Source organism: Molothrus aeneus (genome assembly GCF_037042795.1).
Source record: "Molothrus aeneus isolate 106 chromosome Z unlocalized genomic scaffold, BPBGC_Maene_1.0 scaffold_33, whole genome shotgun sequence".
NCBI classification, from domain to species: Eukaryota; Metazoa; Chordata; class Aves; order Passeriformes; family Icteridae; genus Molothrus; species Molothrus aeneus.
In genome coordinates this window covers 1,533,586-1,545,771 of record NW_027098761.1, presented here as the reverse complement: position 1 = coordinate 1,545,771, position 12,186 = coordinate 1,533,586, and positions in this window count along the sequence as shown.

The following is a 12,186-nucleotide window of genomic DNA, read 5'->3' as shown; positions in this document are numbered from 1 at the left end:
GCCCTGGAAAGGGCTGCAGGGACCCTTGGCCGAGGACCGCCATCAGGGCTCATGGAAAAGCAGCAAAGGGCTCAAGGCGAAGGCCAAGAGGGCAGAGCTGCCCCAGCGCGGCCCAGAGCGAGCCTCACGTCCTCCTCCTCCTCAACCTGCGCCCTCTGCGCTGCCTTTGCGGCACCGGCGGCTCCTCTCGCTGCGGGGCTCCAGGGCGCGCTGGGGGCCGGGCCCCTCGTCTTCGGCAAGCGCCGGAGCCTCGGAGGCGAGCGGCTGCTGCTGTGGCCGGCAGGGGAGAGCTGCGGCTGCGGCCCTGGGCACGGCCAGCTGCCGCTATGGCTGGCTCCTGCCGCGGCTCCTGCCTCTGCTCCGGCCTCTGCTCCTGCCCTGTGCGCACAGACACGGCCGAGGGCTGCCCGGCAGCTCCCTGCCGCTCCGCGGCGGGCCCGGCCGGGCTGCTGCTCTCTGCGGCCTCTGCCCGCCGCTGCCGGCCCCGCCGCGCTCCCGCCCGCCTCTGCCGCAGCCGGGCCCACACGGGAGGCAGCACATTGCGGCCGGCTCGGAAAAGCCCTGCCCGCAAACTGCCCGCCACTGCCTCGGCCTCAGGGCACGGGCTGCCGGCGTCCTCGCAGCTGCGAGCTGGCCCAGGCCTCCTGCCGGCCTCGGCCACAGCTCCCGCCTGTGTCCCCATGGCCGCGGCTGCTCGGCCCAGCTGGCTGAGCACAGCGAGCGCCAGCAGCAGCAGCTCCTGATGGGCCCAGCCTCCGTGAGCTCCGAGCCCGCCCTCCCCTGAATTCCAGCCCTGAGGGCCTTGGCGTCCCAATGCATCCCCTGCGGACAGCAGAGTCGGCTGCTGAGCTCAGCCCATGGTGACACCACCAAGTGACCAATGGAAAATTCACCAAATCCTCAGCAGAGACAAGACAAAACTCCCATGCTGCCTGACAGCCTGAAGCAACTGCCAATTCCACATCATTCCATCCACGTGGGAAAAGAGACTTTTGCATTAAAGCAGAAAGGAGTTAGCTAAAAGGAGGCCAGGAACAAACAACAAAGTTCTTTGCTCTTCTGACACAGCTCTCTCTTCATCATGTGGGACAGCGAGTGCTGATGTGCAGGAGACTTCCAGCTGATGGAAGGCACAGGGACGAGAATGCAGCAGGCACAGAGCCAAGCTGACACAGGGATGATCTCTGGCAGTGGCACTGAAGGAGAGGAGTTTCCAGGCAGGACAGAAAATGGCTCTTGCTTTCACCTCTTCTTTCAGTGCTGCTAAGAATGTAGCTTGGAGGAGGCCGGAACACCAGAGCATGGAGCCCTTTCCAGGCAGGGCTGCGTCTGCTGCAGGGGCAGAGAGAGCCCAGCAGGGATCAGACACAAAGCAGCAGGCGACTGAGGAGCCCCTGCGGTGGCAGTGAGCAGCCTTGGGCTCTGCTCACTGCTGGTGCCATTTTCCATTGAACCATCTCCCAGGACTTCTGTTGAGCTCTCTATTTCTTAGTGTTTTCCCTCCTGAGATTTTTTGCTTGTGTCCTGCACCTTTATTTCTCTACATTTTCCTACTCTGTCAACAGCAGCCTTTGTCCTGTCCTTTGAACTGGCTCTAAAAATATGAGCAAAGCAGCTGGCAACAGCAGTGCGTGCAATCCTGTGGCTCAGGAATTCTTATGCCAGAGCCTGCCTGCGTCTTATGCTTGTCAGTACCTCCTCTTCTGTGCAAAAACTAGTCATCAGTGGAGTTTTTTTGCCTAAGAGTTCCTGAGAAGCCAATGATTGTGCTAGAATTCTCATGAGTGTATCCGTTAAGTTCATTGCTGGGAAACAGAAAGTCAAGCCAGGGTAGCAGAGCAGCTGGGAGCTGGTCACTCCCTGCAAAGGGCTGCTCTGCGATGTGGGAACACCACACATGCCAGGATGGGCAAAAAGGGTAAATGTGCTCAAGGTGCAGCAGGTGAGGTTTGGGTTCACTCAGAGGGCAGGTAGGGGTGGTGAGCACTGCAAGATCCAGCTGCAGTCCCCATCCATGACCCTTTCAGTGCTGGCTTTAGGGTGTCTGCAGCCTGGATCCAGAGTGCCCTGGGGGGCTCCTGTGGCTGCCTTTTCACTCAGGGTGAGGATGCCCAGGAGCCCCCGAGGCTGGCAGTGGGGACCAGGGCTGGGGCTTGTGGCCTGGCAGGTGCGGCTCTGGGGGCTGTGGCATGCCAGGGCATGGGTCACTGTCACTGGCCTCCGGAGCCCTGGCTAGCTCTGTGATGTTCCAGAGGCAATGGCAAGAGTGAGGAACTGGCTAGGCTAGGGTTTTGCCTGAGCCAGAATCTCTAGGCCAACTGCCTAGCAGTAGAGACCCCTGGAGGACCGACGAGAACCTGTGGGAACTCAGCACATCACTGCGGATGTCCAGAGTTACCGAGAAAATCCTTGGGGGTCTCGGAAATCCTGGAATGTTGCCAGGAGTGTTTGGTGGCTTGATTTTGATCCATCCACAGAAGTGACAGCAGTTTGAGGACATGAGAATCACTTTAGAGTGAAGGGTGTAAAAAGAGACACATTTATAGGGTGAAATATAAACTTCAAGGTTTTTGGTACAGGGGGGTTATGGAGACAAGATGGAGGGATCAGGGCGTGTCTCGTCCTTCTTTCTTCTTCTTGTCTTCCATCTTCTGTGGTGATGTTGGCACTTGGGGATTGGTTTATGGTGAAGGTGCACTTGCCAACATGGGTGAAAAGTATTGGAAAATAAAGGTAAATATCATGTACATAGATTTTAGTATAAAAAGACATGACCGCCCCGTGGGTGGTCAGAGTGCCCTTGGCTGCCTTGCAGGTCAGACCTCTGTTGGGCAGACAGAAAATTTTGTAGATAAGAAACAATAAACAATCTGAAGATCGAAAAGCTGAAGAGTCCAGACTCGTCCTTTGAAAGGCGTGCCACCCAAGAACCACCCTACCCGTGTCCGGGCAGAGACAGACAGCCGAACCGGACACAGTTTCTTTCATTCTCCACTACTACTTGTGTAAGTCAACATAAACACCTGTGTATACAGAGCCATATAGCTCTAGGCTGAAAGAGAGCTCACCCAAGTTCTGCTACCACAGGCACAGCAGACTGTGCTGGCCAGGAAACATCCCAAGAGATTTCCTCTGCTCTCACACTTTTCAATATTTTTTAACCATTTAAAGCTTTCTACAGCCATTCAAAAGTTGAAAACAAAGATTATCCACTATAAATGATACACAACTTCTTGACAGGAGTCTTAGAGATCCAACTGACTCACTGAAGTGGAAAACAATGTTTTCATAATAATATAAGTGTATCTAGAAAAGGCATCTTTTCTAGACCTGCCGGATATCTTTTCCTACACTCACCCCAAACACTGCTGCAGGCTGGACCTAACCATAACTATGATTTTCAAAATTTTTGGTTTGGCAAATAATCTGTAACAGGCTAGTTATTATCTGTACCATTCACGATACCTTTGGTTACTGATATGGGCCTGTTATAGATGGACTGCCAGGTTCTGAACCTTTAGTTTGGTTTGGCACATTGCACCAGATTTTCTGCTGACTGAAAAATGCAGGGACTGTAAACTGCGAGTTGTACTGAGGCTGTCTACTGCCATTTTGCAATGGCTTTAAAAGGAAACTTACGCTTTTTTCCCTGTCTCAAGTGCACTTACTGGCTCTCTGAAATCTTCCCTTGCTATCCTTTCTGGAAAATCTTCTCTCCTGCCACATTGCTCTTCATTCAAAATGCTTTCGAGTTCTTGAATTCTCAACTACCAAGTGATAAGACAGCAGTTAAAGGAAGTTAGGAAAGACTACCATGGTCTTGAATGCTGTTCACTGTTCTCTTCTGCTTTTTATAGGTGAATATCTTCTATTAATTCTATATGGAATTAGAAAGCATTTAACACACATAAAAATGGATTAATACATAGAGTTCAAAACAGAGAGAAATAGATATGCTGACCAAAAGCACATTTTGTTCTCCTTGCATGGTGTTTGGATTTTCCTGTTTTCCATTATTTATATTACAGAAGTTTCCCAGGGGAATTCTATTTATGAAGTAGAGTCATAAAAGGGTGGGATGAACAGTAAAAGCTACACTTGCACTCAGAGCAAAGCTCATGTGGAGCTTGTTCATGTACATAAACAAGGAAGAAAACCTTCTGAGGTCTTCACCCATAAAAGATAAATCTCTAACTTCATGGAATGTTACTTTTCCAGCTCCTTTGTATGTTGTAAAAGTAGAGAGGGAATAAAAGAACCTGAATCATCACAATTTATTTAATCATCACTTCAGAAATCCAAGTGCCTGTACTTAGAGAAGGTCATAAGAAAATAACTGACTGAAGAAGTGGCAATGCTTGTTTGTGTTCCTCAGAAAACCAGAAAAAAAATAGGAAATTCCCTTTTGTTTTCTCATTTAATTCTTCAAAAATCCACTAGGACGGCTTCGTTAGTCAGTACAAGATCACTCAACAATCATCTTACAGGGTTTTTCACTTTTTTTTTTTAATAAACCCTAATTGCTTTAATGGATCAAACCCTGTGTGACACAGTTTAGTAATACAAAAATTTAATAATCAAGTATGCATATCGCATTTTTTCATCTATTCAAACTTTTCTGGTAACATCAGATGTAATAGCTGAAATGTATTCTGAATAGTTACATTTGGAACTGCAGTCTCAGGATGCATTAATATCTCACACCTAGAGAAGCTGGGTGAATGCACTCTATCTGAAATTACCTAAGTGCCCATTCCAAAGATATAGGACAGAATATTTTAGCAGTTTAACTACTGTGAAACATTTCCTTTTCCCTCACTCTTTCAATGCTCCTTTGAATTCTAAAACACAAGAATGTGACATTTTATTTGACCATTGATTCTATTAACTTGATGGTTCCCTGGAAATCAAGGAGATATTTTTCTATTACCTTTTACAGTCTTGACAATCATTGCAAAAACTCTACTCAGTGTTTTCCCTGGAGCAAGGAAGTCTTAACATTTTTGGAAGATGGCACCTTTACAAGTTCATCTTCTATTTTACTGCAAACTTCTACCAAATATTTAATCAAAAGTTTACCTGCATGACTTCTGTAGTGTATTTACATTCTACATGTGCAAGTCTTGCTGCTGCAGCATCATCCTCCAGTTCCTTTATTTTCACTGCAGCTGCCTAAAAGTAAGTACATTTAAAAAATACCTAAGTCCAGAAAGATGATAACATCATGCAAAGACAACTTAATTTCTTCAGTTTATTAGGGCTCCATAAACCAACCTGTGGTATCTGAACTACTTGCACTTTGGAACTGTGAAAACTCATGTCAATAAATAAATAAAAGGAAACAATTACATATCCAGAATATTAAAGTAATATTTTCTATTTAGTTAAAGAAATTGATGTAGGATTATGTTCTTGCTACAGTTTTTATAGTCACAGATACCTGTCTCTACATAAAGGCCTGGACATGGTATTTCAGTTGAAAAAATGTTTTTAGCAGAAGCAGTAACTACAGAGCCGCTATAATAGAAATTCACAGGAAATTTCAACTACATTGTTTCCTTTCAAAAGCATCATCTCACTTTGACTGATGATTGATTTGAAAAGGACAATACACCCCAAAATGACTTCTGCCTTCAAGTGATGCCAGAAAGATGAAGAAAAGGACATTCATATTAAAAGTAATTTAAGACACTCAAGGTTACACAGATACAAGTCAAGTCATTGATTTTGGACAGGTAAAGCAAAGGAGCAAGCATGTGAGACTGAATCCTAACTCTAAGCACTTCAGTTAGGGAAACGTTAACTGAAAAATAAATTAATACATCAAATGAACATACGAGCTGTTGGCAATAAATTTAAACTCTGTATTAGCTCACTCATTCACAAAAGGAAATAATTGAGAAACAGAGATCTGTGGAAGGCCTATTAAAGAGAAAGTCGCAGCACAGAGCTTACCAAACCCACTCCAGAAAAGCATCAGCCAAAAGGCTTAAGCTTTGCCTCCTCCCACAAGATCTATCTGCTTAAGATGCTTCAATAAAAAATAAAAAAATCACAAATCCTGCGCAAATACTCCCTCTGTACCCATATTGCTAAGAGTACTTTCCCAGTGACATAAACCCCTTTCCATCTGCAGTTCAAACACCACTCTCAGGTCAGGCTCGCAGCATCCACCTGTGAATCCACCTTTCCTGCCAAGTGATGCTCTGCATTTTGTTATTAAAAAACACGGGGCACTCATAGCCTAACTCAGAGGTTTCACCCCTCAGAAATGAAACTGCTCAGTTGTGCCAGTGTTTGCTGAGGCTCCCAGCAGCAGGCAGAAAGCTTTACCTCCAGTTCTTGGAGGAGCCTCTCCTGCCGTTTATTCTTGATTTCCAGACAGGGGCCTGGAGCTTCAGCACCTTGGTGCAGCCACTGTGCTCTGCCTCCATATCCTTCAACTTCTTGGCTATGCTTTGCAGGGCAGCATTAGTTTTCTAAAGATAAATAGGTAAAGGAATGAATCAATATATCAAGAGGCACTTTTTCTAAGATAAAGTATTGCAGTTGAGAGTTCAGCTGCAGTTTGAGAGGAATGGAGACTGCATCAGAAGATGATGTTAGAATTTTAAAATCTATGACACCAGCACCCGTCAACAGAAGTGTTTACCCAACAGCAGACGTGCTTTTGATTCACCACCAAGAAATCTGTGTTGGCCCAAAAATCACTGTGAACATGATCTTCTGTGGTAACACTAAAATCAATACCAGATCTCCACTGGAAACCTTTCCCTAAAAGAGTACAGCCCTTCCAATCTCTTCTGTCTCCCAACTCAGTGGCAATGAGAGAAACAGAGTGCATTTGGTGAAATTATGCATGGGGACAAAAGTTCATTTCTGTTATGATTTTGATTGCTGAAACTTCAGATGTTTTTAGAAACAGTTAGTCCCACAGACTAAATAATTCTGATTTCTGCTTTTCTGAAAAGCATTTTCTTCTTTCTAGAAACTGAGGTTAAAAACTTATGAAATATGAAGTCCTGAGTAGAATAAAATAAGATGGTCCCCACTTCAATTTCTGCATACAGAAATTGAACTCAGCTAGAGGCTGGAAGCATTATTGACATTACTGGACACTGCAGCTCCATCAAGTCAATGCTACAGAATCCTCATTGTCCATATGAATTTGGATTAAATTTAAGCTAATCCTCTAGCTTTGCACATCCGGCAAGACAGGTTTCTACCTTTCAGAATGCAAAATAAATAAATAAATAAGCCAAAATGAACTGTTTTCTACATTTTCTAACATTTCTTCTCTATAACTGAAAAGATTCAGAAATATTTATTTCTTCAGGTTTATCTTCCAAATATTAACAAATGGGAACTGGGAAATGTGAAATAAGTAACAAATAGTTTGCTGTGAAATACAACAAAAAATTTTAAAATATTTTCGACTGGAAATATAATTAACATTAGAAAACTAAAATTGTTGTGAGTATATCAAGCTCGTTAAACAAGTCGGCATGAGCTGTAGGATTTCAGAATTTTGAAGAATTTCTGAACTTTTTGGAGGTGATATGACTGTTGAATACTATCCCCGTAGCCACCTGCAAATACAAATATTTGCTCATGAAAAACACAGCTGGTCTTTTGTTGTTTTTTTTTTTTTTTAAACCGTTTGTGAACGACACACTCTCCCAAGTATTTGAAGGAAAAAAGCGTGCAGGGATATGAACTCCTCCCTAACCACGAGCTGCTGCTATTGCCCTTCCTACCAAATCCGACCCCTCCTACCCCAGGCCAGGATCCGCCCAATAGATCCTGTCACAAAGCAGGGAGGGTGATTTTTCCTGTGTGCTCGTTCCAGAGGCACATTTCAATACTCCATGACTCCACTCCCACGCCTACCTCAGCATTTTCACAGCCAAGTTCAGAATTACGGTTTGTGCAGTGTAGTTTTTCCAGCCAGGATTTGCCTACATGCTCAGAATCGCACTTCTCTGCACGTATTAAGACCACAATTAAATCTTCTTTCATTTTATAACTCATTTCATTTTAAAACTCAGAATAACTAAAGGATTTAAACTGGGCCTATAAATACACAACACAAAAGACTGCAATGCATTCAAAGTCATCATTTATAAACCCAGATATAACTGATGTTCATCTGACAAGCTTAAATGAATTAAGCTTTCCATGCAGTCAAGGACAATCAAGATGTAAGATTTTTTTATTTCCCAGCATTTTATAATTATACATAACATAACTCTATTGTGGTGGGCAGGGGAACAGCTACAAAAGCAAAGTGGAAAAATGTAACATTTTTACTACTGAAGGCAGGTTAGGGTTTGACACCTAGCAGGGAATCTCATTTTCCTTGCAGTGAGTTTTGGAAGTCCTGAAAGATTTCTGAGTCCAGTGACATCAAGATCCTGAAACCCTACAGCTCACTCTGGCCTGTTTAACGAGCTAGATGCATTCATGGCAATCTTAGTCTACTCATGTGAATTACATTTCCTACAATTTTGTAGCTTTAATACATTTACCAACAAAACCCTTTCCTCTACAACCACTGTCAGAGAACACTGATATGGAACTGACAGAGAAGACAATGTCCTGAGCCATACACTGCTCCTCTTGTCCTTTTTCAAGGACAAACATCACTCGACAGAGCATGGCATACTTTTTCAACACTGATTTCTGATGCAGCATTAAACTCTCTGAAGGTAGCTTCTACAAAACACTGTGCACAACAGAAGGCAATACCCTTCCAGAGCCTCCGCAAACTAACTCAGCCACTCACTGTTAGGCAGAACTCAGAGCTGACCCTGCTGCCCCTGGCAACTTAAAAAAGAAAACCCTATCTAAAAGTAGGCTTCTTCACAGCCTATATCCTGCCCTACCTTTGCAAGAATCAGCTTTGAATAAAAACTGGCTTGTTTTGAGAAGGACATTAGGTCCTGTCCACAGCTCCTGTCCTGTCCACAAGCTCCTCTGTTTTTCACTACCACTGTGTACTGATAACTTGGGTTAGGCGTTTCCCATGACAAACAGGCACAACTCCTTCCATCAAAGCCCCAAACCAGCATTACACACCAAGTGTAACTTCATAATTCTGTAACTTCATGACTTCTGTAATCTTCAGAACTATTCTGCAGTATTTAGTTATTTGGGGGATTTTTTTCTCCCTTAAACCAGAAAAACTCCAACCCACCGCACACTTTGCATCAAAAAACTTTCAGCCAGCATCTCATGGAACTTTCCATCTATTACTACATCATACCTGAAAAGCCATTTCTGCTTCAGCTTTTTCTTTAAAAAGGAATTCTAGCTCAGCAAGGTGTACTCTGTGGATGTTATCCCTCTCCACTGCAAATCTTTGTTGCTCCTCTTGAAACTGCCACTGATCACTTTGAACTATTTTCTCAGTCTCTGATGCTTTCTGCTGATGTCTGTCATTCATTACTGTTGTTTACAAAAAAAAAAAAAAAAAAAGAGAAAAGGAAAAGAAAAAAATAAGCATGTCCAGAAAAAAAAAGGTATAATAAACATAAGTTCCTCTGTGTATTGTGATATCCTGTGAAACACTGGAATGGTAACACTTCCAGTTTCACTACAGAGAAACAATCACATTTTGTGTTCCTGTAGCATCTTTCACACAAGGACATAGAATTGCTTTGGAGATTTCTCAAAAGCATTGAAAAAATTAGATTTCAAAAAAGTAGATTTCAAATTTAAGCTCTTCTCCCTTTGGAAAGGAATAAAAATTCAACTCTTTCAAGTGAGACCTCTATAGCATACGGAATTTAATAACTTAATTACATTTTTCTGTAACACTTGGCTAGCTTATTTCCAAATATTTATGAGATATTTCAGTCTGTATCAATTAATTTCAAGCTCAGTTTAAGTAACAATAGAGACAGCCACCTGCCACATGAAAATGATTCTAGGAGAACCTTAGGCAGCTTGGGCTAATGAGCAAAGGCTTAGCTTTTCTGGGGAAATTTACTGCTGCTCCAGAGATTTAAATCTTCAGCCCAATGGCTGCTCCAAGATAGGGAAATACTGGATCTACTTCTCTGTGAAAGCTTAAATGCCAAGGAAGAGTTCTTTTCTAAAAGCAGTTTTACTAGGAACTTTGCTTCATTTCACAAACTCAGTCAAAATATTTTGTATTATTTTTTTATGTTACTGAGTACAACTAGCTATGTTGGCATTTATGTGATCACCACTTTCTAAGAGATTTTTACTTCAAATTCATCCTACTCTTCTGCAATTTCTTCCTAGATGGAGAAGGGTGAGAAAACCAGAAGAGACATGTTGGGAAATCACAGAGAATTTGTGGACACAATGATGGAATAGACCTGTCAGATGCCAGGAAGTCAAACCTCAAGAAGAACAGCAGAAAATATCTTGGAGAAAATACTAATGAAAGGGCACAAGTGAGGTGCTCTGTCCAAGAAGTTAAGTTGAGGTTGTATCAAAAACACCACATGAGGTGAGCAAGGCTCCAAGGGATAAGGAAGAAGAAGCAGTAAGTTAAAAACTGAAAAAGAAATGAGAAGAACACTACAACTATTTGGCTTCTTTGACATTTGTCACAATAAAAACAAAACCAGGGAAAAACAAAACAACAAAGAACAAAACAAACAAAAAAAGCCAACAAAAAAAAGCCAGTTTGAGAAATTTAAACCAACCAAGATTTCTGTAATTTGTGTGTTCTCCAAATGAATGAAAGTGAAGAATTCTTGTTATCTTTTTTTAAAAATCTGGCAGTTTAAATGCACTTTCAAGTTTCAGAGTCTCCTTCCATCCTTGTAAGCTTACAAACTCCAGGAGTCCTCCAGTCTTTTCAGTGAACACCAAAGATTCACAAATACATTTCCTGTACTGAATTTAAACAGTATTATATTTACTTAGGAAACAAAAGAAAAAAAAAACCAAACTCCCCAGCTTTTAAGAGTGAGAAATCTCTCTCTGTTTGAGAAGGATTAAGAAAATTTGAGTTTCTGAATGCAAAGCTAGTAGGGGAAAAATATGTAGGTAAAACCCTTCCTTTCCACATACTACTGTCATAACCCATGTTATTTGTATAAAAACAAAACCAAAGATGACATGAAGAGGCCAGATATGAGCAACAAAAAGCCAGAAATATCTGAAAAGATGAAAGAGAAAAGCAGCATGATGAGAACTCCTGGGGGAAAAGAAAAAGTTTTTGGAAAGAGCGTAAACAAATAAAGAGGATTTGATTTTATTTTTTCCCCCCTGAAAATAAAAAGGAAGAATGGCTGGATATAGTGATAAGCAGGAAGTGGAGAGGGACCCCTTAATTACAATTCTGTACCCACCGAAGGAAGGAATAACAGAAGGTAAGGAGCAAGAGAAAAAAAAAAGGTATTGATAGGCTTAGCAGGTTATATTTAATTGGTACGAGACAGCAAGGGTTTGAAAACTCTTATGAGCTTATAGAAGCAGATGAGTAAGACATGGGAAAATAAGAAAATAAGAGACTTTCAAAAAACGCTGTAACTGTAAAACCTTGTGCAATCTCTGCTTTTTTAATGACGTGGGACTGATGTATCCTCTGGCCTGTGGTTTTTGGTTTTTTTTGAAGATTATGTTGAAGTTCCATACCTTTGGTTTTTGCATCACACAGTTCATCCTCTGCAGAATACAGCTGTAAATTAGCTTCTTTTCTAGCAAATGTCATTTCAATCTCCAGATGTTGACAAAGAGCGTCTCCTTTCTCAAGTTCCAACCTTAATTGCATTATTTCTTTCTCCTAGCGAGACATCTAGAAAATAAATATTTCAGAAACTGCATTCATAGCTGCCATCTTATTCCATCTGATTTTGAAATACAGTCTTGAAACCACCCATTTTAGATACTTTTATTTTTGTTATGCAAACTGATCCTGTTCCTAGATCATTTTCATGTACCTTAAATGTACCTCTCTGTTTTTCCAAACATGCTCTGCCTTAAGAAAATAAAAGCTACAATTATATTCCACAGGCAATTTTATGGTAGCTGTATTTAGGAACCAGAAAAGCAGTTGAGTTGGGATTCTAGATTATCAGACACCTAGGAACTCAGTGTGTAAACACAAACTTCAGTCCAATGATGTTCAGCAGTCAAGCACAATGCTATTAAACACAACAAACAAAACAAAGAAAAGGCTTCAAAAAGGATTCTTATCTGGTGTAA